General features: G+C 39.9%; 1 long non-coding RNA gene across 1 annotated transcript; it reads left to right on the forward strand.

The window, feature by feature from the left end:
- Positions 1 to 466: 466 nt before the first annotated feature.
- Positions 467 to 10,687, forward strand: LOC135469650 (uncharacterized). Its single transcript, XR_010444345.1, has 3 exons — positions 467 to 788; positions 9,418 to 9,558; positions 10,495 to 10,687. It is a non-coding gene; the product is annotated as an uncharacterized LOC135469650 (long non-coding RNA).
- Positions 10,688 to 11,424: the final 737 nt, after the last annotated feature.

The raw sequence follows: 11,424 nt of genomic DNA on the forward strand, positions 1-11,424 counted from the left end.
CTTTTTTTGTTTCTTTTTAGATATTCAGACTATCACATCTAAAAACCGTGTAAACGTTCCAGCCACGATATTGCTGCAATATTTTCGAAGTGCTCCTAAGCCTGCTTCTTCATTCATTCCTTTATTTATTAATTTGGAATAATTCCAGGCCTTGATTTATTCACACCAGAAATCCCTTCACTTTCTGTATTAGTGAGTATATTTTGTTAGCTTAACTATGTGTAGAATTTTCAAACCCAGATTTTTACCATTTCACTTTTACTTCGGATAGGCCTATAATTAAGTCATCCGCCTGTATGCTTTAAATATAGGGGTAAAACACACTGCTACATATATACTATACATATAATGTATATACTACATCCGGGAAAAGTTCCGTCTACACTTCACTAGTCCCCAGCTTATAGCCAACCAGTATACAGGCCTGTTTATGTATATAACACTTTACTGCGAGAATACATGGAGATGTTAATGTTGTGTTCATGTGCTTGGCTGATAGCTTTAAAGAAGGAATTAACGAAAAACTAACGGTGGCTATAACGGAAGTAAGGAAGTCGCATTACGTAGAGTCCTTCCTCACTCTATACACGCTGTCGGCGTAACTCACTCACTGGGCCACGAGTGTGGCAGTACTGGCTATCGACTACGATCTCACAACTACTGTCCCACAGTTTACTACAGATGTTGCCTGACTTGAAATCGGTTCATCATGAAGAGTAACTGTGTTCTAGTGCCGTTAGCGATCACCAATACAGTTGTGATTCTGATCCTAAATGGTGTACCATTGGGTATGTATAGCATGGATAAGTTTTACATTTACTTTTTACTTTTGTTAAAGTATAGTACATTAAACACTTAGTTTTCATTTTTTAACGTGGAGTATATGGCATGGCCTAACATCAAGCTTTCTCAGTGCGGAAATTAAGTACAATCTGCTGTGATACCTTCAACGATAGTAACTGTTAAAACAACTTTGTTGGGGGAGAGACCCTGAATTGTGGGCGCTACACTGGCCCCGCATTTCCAGTATGCTCATCGATGACGTCATTTCCGAATATTTCTGACCATTTTTTTCCCCAATACCTTTCTTCATTTTACTTAAAACCATACATTTTGTATTTTACTACTTTTTCATGCATACTTTAAAGTTATGATAAAGGAAATAGTATATATATATACATATATATATATATATATATATATATATATATATATATATATATATATATATATATATATATATATATATATATTATAGAATAAAAAAACAAATAAGCCTCCTCAACTTTCTACAACTTTGTATTCCGACTGTAGTTTCGAACGCCTTATTCTTACCAAGGAATGAAGTGTAACAGTTCGACAGTCTTTATATATGGGCGTGTTTCCAGGGAGTAAATGGTCACTGGAACAACGATGTGATACAGTTCATTATGTACATTAAACATGGCAGCCTTAAATGATGTATAACAATGGACGGTTGATTAATACACAAGTATAATTACTGTGGATCTGCGTTGACATGATGAAACACATTTGTGATGAACCGGATCTAAGTAATGCACATTTCCGTTTTATACATACTGGTTTATACAGTCGGTGTGTTATAACATTACTAAGCTTAACGCAGTTATCCACGACATCTAACATTAAGTCTTCCAAGATACTACACCGCATATGCCGTGTGCAGACGTATATATGCTATACACAGCCTTTTTAAAGCTATTTAAAGACATGGATATCATTTCCTCAAACAATCCTATTTGTGTTTTGACCTATATTTTTTTTTTTACAACGAAAGGTATAAAAACAGAAGAAAAAGTTAATTAATTGGGGTGGTTTGTTATGCCTCCAGCGTAACAATACATGATATGTTCACAGTCATCATTAAAAAAGTCATAACAACTAATGACTCCTCGTCGTCATATGACTGAAAAGTTGTTCAATAACTAAATCTGTACATAGCTGAGCCTGAACCTTTTTACTTCACTTTACATAATCTTAATCCGAAATGAATGTATTCTCAGAAGTACAATTACATGAATAGGGTACATGTAAAAGTTCCCCATAGTCGCCATAACATTTGGGATACACGATTTCTATCCCTATAATATGCGGTTACAAAATTGTAATCAAAATTTTTCGAAGCCCCTTATTTCACAACCGTATATAATAATAGACAGAGTAATTTTATGACATATTTTGAACTGGAGGTATATACAGGTAAATCAAAACTTTGTGTTTTTCGATATAGATCGAACAAAGCCTTTCTCTTTGAGACAAAACATGTTTTGTTCTAGCTACAGTAAAGCGTCCACTATGTTTCATTACTATGACAAACATATTTGGTAACGATTTCAATACTCCTACCTTGGGGCCTCCATGGCTCAGTTGGTTAGCGCGCTAGCGCAGCGTAATGATCCAGGAGCCTCTCACCAATGCGGTCACTGAGTTCAAGTTCAGCTCTTGCTGGCTTCCTCTCCGGCCGTACGTGGGAAGGTCTGCCAGCAACCTGCGGATGGTCCCCGCTTTCCTCCCACCATAATGCTGGCCGCCGTCGTGTGAGTGAAATATTCTTGGGTACGGCGTAAAACACCAATCAATTAAATAAATAAATAAATAAATAAATCAAAGTCACCTGACTTTACTTTTCGTGATGTTAAAATGTAATTCCCATAAATTGCTGTATTTTCGAAAAACACCCAAGACGCTGTGAAGACCATTTTCACTTTCTGACTTAATTACACTGTCATTTCCTCTATAATAAAATTAGAAGATATGTAAGCACATCATGGTGGACAGTCATGCCATGGTGCATCTCAGATTAACCAACGATATTGTTATGTATCATGGACTGTTGTAGATCATATGAATGAACGGTGAAAAAAAGTATGGACGAGGTAGTCTCCCCCTACCGCACTCCAACATCTTACAGAAAAAGAATACAACATAATTCCTTTTCATAATGCAGGCTTTAATAGGCATGGTCTACGAGTTGCACACCAGAGTTGGGCTTCACACACAGATTGTACATATTTGTTATCAAGTTAAAGTATGTAACAGTAGCAGGGTGTAGCCTTACTAAATATGGACAGCCTTTTAAAAATTAGTTACGGTTTGTCTTGCAGTTCAAAACACATATTCTTGTAATACATTACGGGGAGCGGGGCACCGCTTTGGGGTATGGATCGAACTCGACTCCAAACTGCTGACACATGTGGTGCGTACTATCGTTCCATCGCCCGGCGATGGCATGAAGCGATGGCAAACGAAGCTTCGGGCCATCACCGGGCGATGAAACGATGGCCCGGTGGTACAACTCTGACCTTATCCGGCTCCCATATACATACAGGATATTGAGGAAAGTGTTACTTAGTGCCAGACTTCTAGGAATTGTCGTCAGTGTTGTAGTTTTAGGTCAGGGTGTCACGTATGTCACTGCATACTACATGGTGTTTTGAGTTTCATGTTTCAGGTCAATGTTCTTTGGATTTCTGCGAACCGGACTAGCTGATACTGTCCCTCACTGTGGAGTAGATGTTGTTAAAGTTCCATGATTTCAATCCAGTGTGCTGCGAATATATATAAACTGGACTGATGCTATGAATGTCACTGTGGACTATAGCTAGGTGTTGTTTAAAGTTCCGTGGTTTCAGGCCGGTGTTCTGTAGATATATATGGGCCGCACTGGTAGAGGTTCAGTGATTTATAACCAAGGCTTGAGACTGTCGGCCATTACTGCAAGAACAGCTGTATTCGTGTGACGTTATGGTTTACATTACTAGACTATAGTCTATGTCAAACGAATAGCTATAGACCGTGGTTATTACATCTCCCCCCTTAAGATAAACCATGCATGCTTTATAAGAATTACTTCAACGGTTTGGAGGTTCTTGGCAACACTGTTCAAGTTAACCAAAATTGTCTTTGTCACAGTACTGTTCATAACACGTGCACCCGATATAAAAACTACTACAGAAACACAAGAGTACAACGTTACACCTGGGACGCTTATTGATGAAACTCTAAAGGCAAAGAAAATGTACTTCTGTGTCATTACTCTTCTGCATTACGGTCTACAAATCAATATAAGTGGTATTAAAAGCCATTGAATCTCCTTGGGCGGCGGACAGGTTACCCAGCAGCTGTGTGGTAGGTGTTTTTAGTATTAAACGCTGAGCTGCTCGGTCCATTCTCTGGTGTAGATGGTTCAAAATCTCATCATCAAGGTGTGGATCAATAATAGCTGGTGGTGGTGGTTTCATTAGATCTCATCGATTTCTCCTGTAGTTTCCTCTTTCAGGGGTAGAAACAATGGACGATCTTGGAGTGTTTCTTCACTGTCTGAACGTGTCTCTCTGACATACCATTGGAATGAGCGTAGGCACCTGGCCGGTTCAGCACTGCTTTGGCTTTCACCTTGCACTTTGAGATACCCATATGACTTTCATGGATGAACTTGAGCATGTCGCCGTGGAGTTCATGTTGTACAATGAGTCTTTCTCCGACAAATGACAAATTGTCAATGACATGAATTTCATCCCGGACATTCCAGTATGGACGAGCGTATAAATGGACAGCTGACTTGTGTTATGGCCAAGTTTCCTGCAAGGTTTGCAATTCTTCAACCATAGACGTAGCTCTCTGGAACATCTCAAGCTTATCTGCAGAAATTGGCAGATGCTTAACGATGCTGTCAACCATAACATCCATTACGCTCTAGAAAGGGTGTAAGCAACGTGCATTTGTTTTTCAGGGATGTAGAATATGTCAGAATGATAACGTTGTACCTGTAGCAGCATTCGATGTAATCGGGGCGATGCTTTGCTCAGCGGCTAGCGTAAGATCATTTCCAGTGGTTTGTGGTCATTTTGTACTTAAAATTTTGTTCCATAGATGTACTGATGAAATTTCTTGCATGCGAACACGATTTAAAGTAGCTCTTCCTCAATCTGAGCGTAATTAGCTTCGGCCTGGGTAAGAGCTCTTGATGCATACGCTACTGGTCCGCCATCTTGCATAATAGTTGCTCCCAGTCCATACTGTGGTGCATCAGCGTGAATTACTGTAACGCGGCTCGGGTCGACGTACTGGAGCAATGATCTCTTTGTCAAGACATCTTTGATTTGCTGAAATGAAGTATCGTATTCATAGCACCATTGCCAATCGACGTTGTTGCGAAGTAGCTGGCGGAGAGGAGCGGTAATTTAGCCAAATTGGGGATGAATGCTAACAGAAAGTTCACGATTCCTAGCAGGCGCTGTAAATCTTGTTTGCTCTCCGGTTTTGGTATGTCGACAATAGCTTGGAGTTTTTTCCGTGTCCGCCTTGAGGCCTTGGAAACCCGATTTCCAAGGTACTTAACTTCATTGACTCTGAGTTGTAACTTATCAGGGTTGAATTTCACGTTCTCCTTAGGCGCTGTTTCCATAACCTGACGTAGAATTCTGTAATGTTCATTGTCAAGTGAAGCAGCAATAATCAAGTCATCAAAGAATACTTCTACTTTTGATACATGAGCAAAAATCTTTTCGTTGGCCTATGTCTCTCAGTGTGGACTAGGTGATGTTTCAAGTTCCATGGTTTCGGACCAGTGTATGGGCAGAAATGTATGGGCTGGACTAATGCTATATCCCTCACTGTTTACTAGGTGTTGTTTCAAGGTCCATGGTTTCAGGCTAGTCTTCTGGGGATACATATGAACAGGACTGATGCTGTGTCTCACACTGTGTACTAGGTGATGTTTCAAGGTCTATGGTTTCAGGCCTGTGTTATGTAGATATGTATGGCCCGGACTAATGCTATATCTCTCACTGTGTACTAGGTGTTGTTTCAAGGTCCATGGTTTCAGGCCAGTGTTCTAGGGATACATATGAAAAGGAACTGATGCTGTGTCTTTCACTGTGGACTAGGTGTTGTTTCAAGTTCTATGGTTTCAGGCCAGTGTTCTGTAGATATGTATGGACCGGACTAATGCTATATCTCTCACTGTGGACTAGGTGTTGTTTCAAGGTCCATGGTTTCAGGCCAATGTTCTAGGGATACATATGAAAAGGAACTGATGCTGTGTCTTTCACTGTGGACTAGGTGTTGTTTCAAGTTTCATGGTTTGAGGCCAGTGTTCTGTAGATATGTATGGGCCTGACTAATGCTATATCTCTCACTGTGGACTAGGTGTTGTTTCAAGTTTTATGGTTTGAGGCCAGTGTTATGTAGATATGTATGGGCGGGACTAATGCTATATCTCTCACTGTGTATGAGGTGTTGTTTCAAGTTTTATGGTTTGAGGCCAGTGTTCTGTAGATATGTATGGGCCGGACTAATGCTATATCTCTCACTGTGTACTAGGTGATGTTTCAAGGTCCATGGTTTTAGGCCAGTGTTCTAGGGTTACATATGACCAAGACTGATGCTGTGTCTCACACTGTGTACTAGGTGTTGTTTCAAGGCCCATGGTTTGAGGCCGGTGTTCTAGGGATACGTATGAACAGGACTGATGCTGTGTCTTTCACTGTGTACTAGGTGTTGTCTCAAGGTCCATGATTTCAGGCCAGTGTTCTAGGGATACATATGAACAGGAACTGATGCTGTGTCTTTCACTGTGGACTAGGTGTTGTTTCAAGTTCTATGGTTTCAGGCCAGTGTTCTGTAGATATGTATGGACCGGACTAATGCTATATCTCTCACTGTGGATGAGGTGTTGTTTCAAGTTTTATGGTTTGAGGCCAGTGTTCTGTAGATATGTATGGGCCTGACTAATGCTATATCTCTCACTGTGGACTAGGTGTTGTTTCAAGTTTTATGGTTTGAGGCCAGTGTTCTGTAGATATGTATGGGCCTGACTAATGCTATATCTCTCACCGTGGACTAGGTGTTGTTTCAAGTTTCATGGTTTGAAGCCAGTGTTCTGTAGATATGTATGGGCCGGACTAATGCTATATCTCTCACAGTGTACTAGGTGTTGTTTCAAGGTCCATGGTTTGAGGCCTGTGTTCTAGGGATACGTATGAACAGGACTGATGCTGTGTCTTTCACTGTGTACTAGGTGTTGTCTCAAGGTCCATGATTTCAGGCCAGTGTTCTAGGGATACATATGAAAAGGAACTGATGCTGTGTCTTTCACTGTGGACTAGGTGTTGTTTCAAGTTCTATGGTTTCAGGCCAGTGTTCTGTAGATATGTATGGACCGGACTAATGCTATATCTCTCACTGTGGATGAGGTGTTGTTTCAAGTTTTATGGTTTGAGGCCAGTGTTCTGTAGATATGTATGGGCCTGACTAATGCTATATCTCTCACTGTGGACTAGGTGTTGTTTCAAGTTTTATGGTTTGAGGCCAGTGTTCTGTAGATATGTATGGGCCTGACTAATGCTATATCTCTCACTGTGGACTAGGTGTTGTTTCAAGTTTCATGGTTTGAAGCCAGTGTTCTGTAGATATGTATGGACCGGACTAATGCTATATCTCTCACTGTGGACTGAGTCTTGTTTCAAGTTCTGTGGTTTGAGGCCAGTGCTCTGTAGATATGTATGGGCGGGACTAATGCTATATCTCTCACTGTGTATGAGGTGTTGTTTCAAGTTTTATGCTTTGAGGCCAGTGTTCTGTAGATATCTATGGGCGGGACTGATGCTATATCCCTCACCGTGTACTAGTCTTGCTTTAAGATTCGTGGTTTCAGGCCAGTGTTCTAGGGATACATATAAACAGGACTGATGCGGTGTCTCTCTTACTGTGGACTCTCTTACTGAGTGTTGTTTCAAGTTCTATGGTTTAGATATGTATGGTCCGGACTATAGCTATATCCTTCACTCTGTACTAGGTGATGTTTTAAGGTCCATGGTTTCAGGCCAGTGTTCGGGGGATACATATGAACAGGACTGATGCTGTGTCTCTCACTGTGTACTAGGCGTTGTTTCAAGTTCCATGGTTTCAGAACAGTGTTCTGCAGATATGTATGAGCCGGACTAATGCTATATCTCTCACTGTGTACTAATCTTGTTTTAAGATTCGTGGTTTGAGGCCAGAGTTCTGGAGATACCTATGAACAGGACTGGTTCTTTATCTCTCATTGTGGACTACGTTTGTTTCAAATTCCATGTTTCAGATCAGTGCGCTGAGTGTATGTATGAACCAGACTAACACTGTGTCTCTCACTGTGTACTAGGCGTTGTTTCAAGTGCCATAGTTTCAGGCCAGTGATCTAGGGATACATATGAACAGGACTGATGCTGTGTCTCTCACTGTGTACTAGGTGTTGTTTCAGGGTCTATGGTTTCAGGCCAGTGTTCAAGGGATACATATGAACCGGATTAAGACTGTGTCTCTCACTGTGTACTGGACATTGTTTCAAGTTCCATGATTCCAATCCAGTGTGCTGCGATGATATATATATACTGGACTGATGCTTTGAATGTCACTGTGGACTATAGCTAGGTGTAGTTTCAAGATCTGTGGTTTCAGGCCGGTGATCTGGGGATGTATATGAACCGAACTGATCCTATGTCTCTTACTATGGACTAGGTGTAGCTTCAAGTTGCATGATGGTTTCAGACCTGCTGGGGATATACATAGTAACCGGACTGATGCTATATGCTAGATATTGCTTCGGGTGTCATCATTTCAGGTGTTTGCCTAGCACTGTAGGTGTTACTATTTTAAGTCTTATAAATCCAGGTCTGTTCCCTGAGAAGATGTATAGACAAGGCTGACCATTGTTATTGTCACATGACATAATGTGTTTTCAAAGTCTATTTCAGTAGATAGATTTCTTTTACTTAACACCTCATTTTCCCAATTCTGCTTAAGCCCTGACACTTTGGGCAACGGAATTTGCTACTATTCAAGTATTTACATGAACAGTTAGAATAAAACCCTATAGCTGAGGTAAACTGGGAAGAGACTGGATTATCACACTATCGTCGATATCTTGGCTATACTCTCCCTGAATTAGTCATTTTTATCTAATTTATAACCCGTTGTGTCACTTTTGCAACTAGTTACACATTGTGTCACGTTTGCAACTATCGTTTGCAACTATTTACACATTGTGTCACTTTTGCAAGTATTTACCCATTGTGTCACTTTTGCAACTATTTACTCATTTACATGAACACTTTTAATGAAACCCTATCACACTGTCGTCTATGCTCAGGTTTTGCTCAGGTAACCCATGGTGTCACCTGTCACATTCAGAATGGTTTCAGAACAACGTGAAGGTTTCTAATTTTAGCTGACGTTTGTGCTATTTTAGCTTGTGCAAAAATATTTATTTGATTTTTAATCGGATGTTTTCGTTAACGCTTAAAAAAACCATTTACTTTCTCCAGGTTTAAACAGGTTTTCGCAACAATATGGCCTCAGTATTGCCGAAATGACATTAAGCCATAATCATTCGTTTTATTATTATGTTTTTGACAGTTTCAGGCCAGTGTTCTGAAAACAAGTACGGACCAGATTGTAGCTATGACTGTCACTGTGCGCAAGATGTGACCTGTGACTCTCAGGTCGGGTGTGGCGGAAAGTGTTCTCTTGGCTGGGACGGGCCCTCATGTCAGAGACGTGAGTAATACTCATCAATCTTTATTATTTAAAACGTCCGGAAGATAGAGACCACGTGATCTCCTTAGTAACAGATACACGATGTGGGCGTAAAAATTGCCCCCCCCCCCCACCACTAATGTTATAGCATAGCAGAAAATGCTGTCATTTTGAATCGCTGTCAGCCATGTGTTCGTTAGATTTGTATAATTTTCAGCTTTCCACATAGAATCAAACTATTTCTGGAGAGCTGGCCTTATGTTTTTTTTTGGCCCTTTTTTTTTGTGTCCACGCTAGGTGGATCACGTGATCTCCGTCTTCCGGTCTGTCATACAGAATTATCACAACGTAATAACACGTATGATGATAGAGTAGAGTTTATTAAAAATATAGCGCTTTGTTGCTTGGCTTGTTTGCTGGTTCCCCCTCATCTTGGTTCACAAGGTATCGCGAGATAATGTAATGTTGTAAACCAGCCCCATTTTGTGGCAGAAGCAAGAAGCAGTTTAGTTGACCTGACTAAATCTTCTTCTCAAAAGAGTATTGGTGATATGTCCGAAGTCAGGATTGATTTGCTCTGTCGCTTTGTCATCCATCGATACGGTTACCTGCTTCTTACAAATTTATGCAGAACTAAATTAAATACACATAATTTATAAATCTTTATTTATATCTTTATAAATAAGGAATATTTGGATAAATCGCTCATTTGATCTGATTTTGAAGTATTAATGTAAGCAGTAGCTCTTTATTGTATTTGTTTCGCTATTTTTTGCTTGATTGTATGAAAAATTCTCTCTAAATGCATAAAAAACTTCTCCCAAAGTCCAAAAAAATAGAGGCCACTAAGTGACTGATAAGACTCAGATTCTGGCGTTGTCCGCTCTGTTTTCTCTCCGTGTCAAATTACAGAACTATTGTTTATTAGTTCATTAAAATCCCTTTTGTTGATTTCAGAGAATGTCGCTCTGAACAGACGAACAAGGCAGTCGTCAAACTACGGGGGCTATTTCTCCAAATATGCCGTGGATGGCAAAGTGGGACATTCTTTGTGGGATACACCTTGCACACACACAGACCATACAAGCAGTTCACAGTCCTGGGTCGTTGTACTTGATCATGTATACCGGATAAACAGATTTACTATATACAACAGATATCGCTGTAGGTTTCTTTAGAATTGTAGAAATGCAATTGTTCAGTTTAACGGAAAGAATTGCAATTGTACATCATAACGGAAAGAATTGCAGTTTTTCATCAAAACGGAACGAATTGCAATTTGTTAGAATTTCACTCATGTACTGATAAGTATGTATATTTCTTGTTAGAAATTCAGTCATGTAGTGATTAGTATGTATACTTCAGCGAGCTCCATTACTTAACCACACAAGTAAACTTGGTATTTGTATATGTAGTTAATGCAGAAACTAAGAACGGAAACAAAAACGAAGGGAAAACAACGACAAAAGTGCACGGTATTGGGATGACAAAGACTGGAAAAAATTGAAAATCAGAGAGTATTTGCAAGCACAGCACAGCAAGTGTACATGTTCATACAAAACAGGTTTATAGTCACAGAGCAAGCAGACGCAGTGGCAAGGTATACAGAGGCGAAAACGAGATAGTATTGTTCAGATGGTTGCAAGGGTGGTGGGGGTACTGGATCTATAACTACGGTTAAGATGGAGGTTCTTTTATTTCAAATGGTAAGAAAAACATAAAAATGGAGTAAACACCAGCGGAAAAATCATTACAAACTTTATCTGAGTATAAGTTCTCTTACCTTGTTAGATTTCCCTACTGAACTAAATGCAGTGAATTATTTGAATTTTAAGGTTGGTTTTTTTATAAATTAACAGTTATCTCTGTCGGGCTGCAAGACACAAG

The sequence above is a fragment of the Liolophura sinensis genome, chromosome 7, assembly GCF_032854445.1.
Source record: "Liolophura sinensis isolate JHLJ2023 chromosome 7, CUHK_Ljap_v2, whole genome shotgun sequence".
NCBI lineage: Eukaryota > Metazoa > Mollusca > Polyplacophora > Chitonida > Chitonidae > Liolophura > Liolophura sinensis.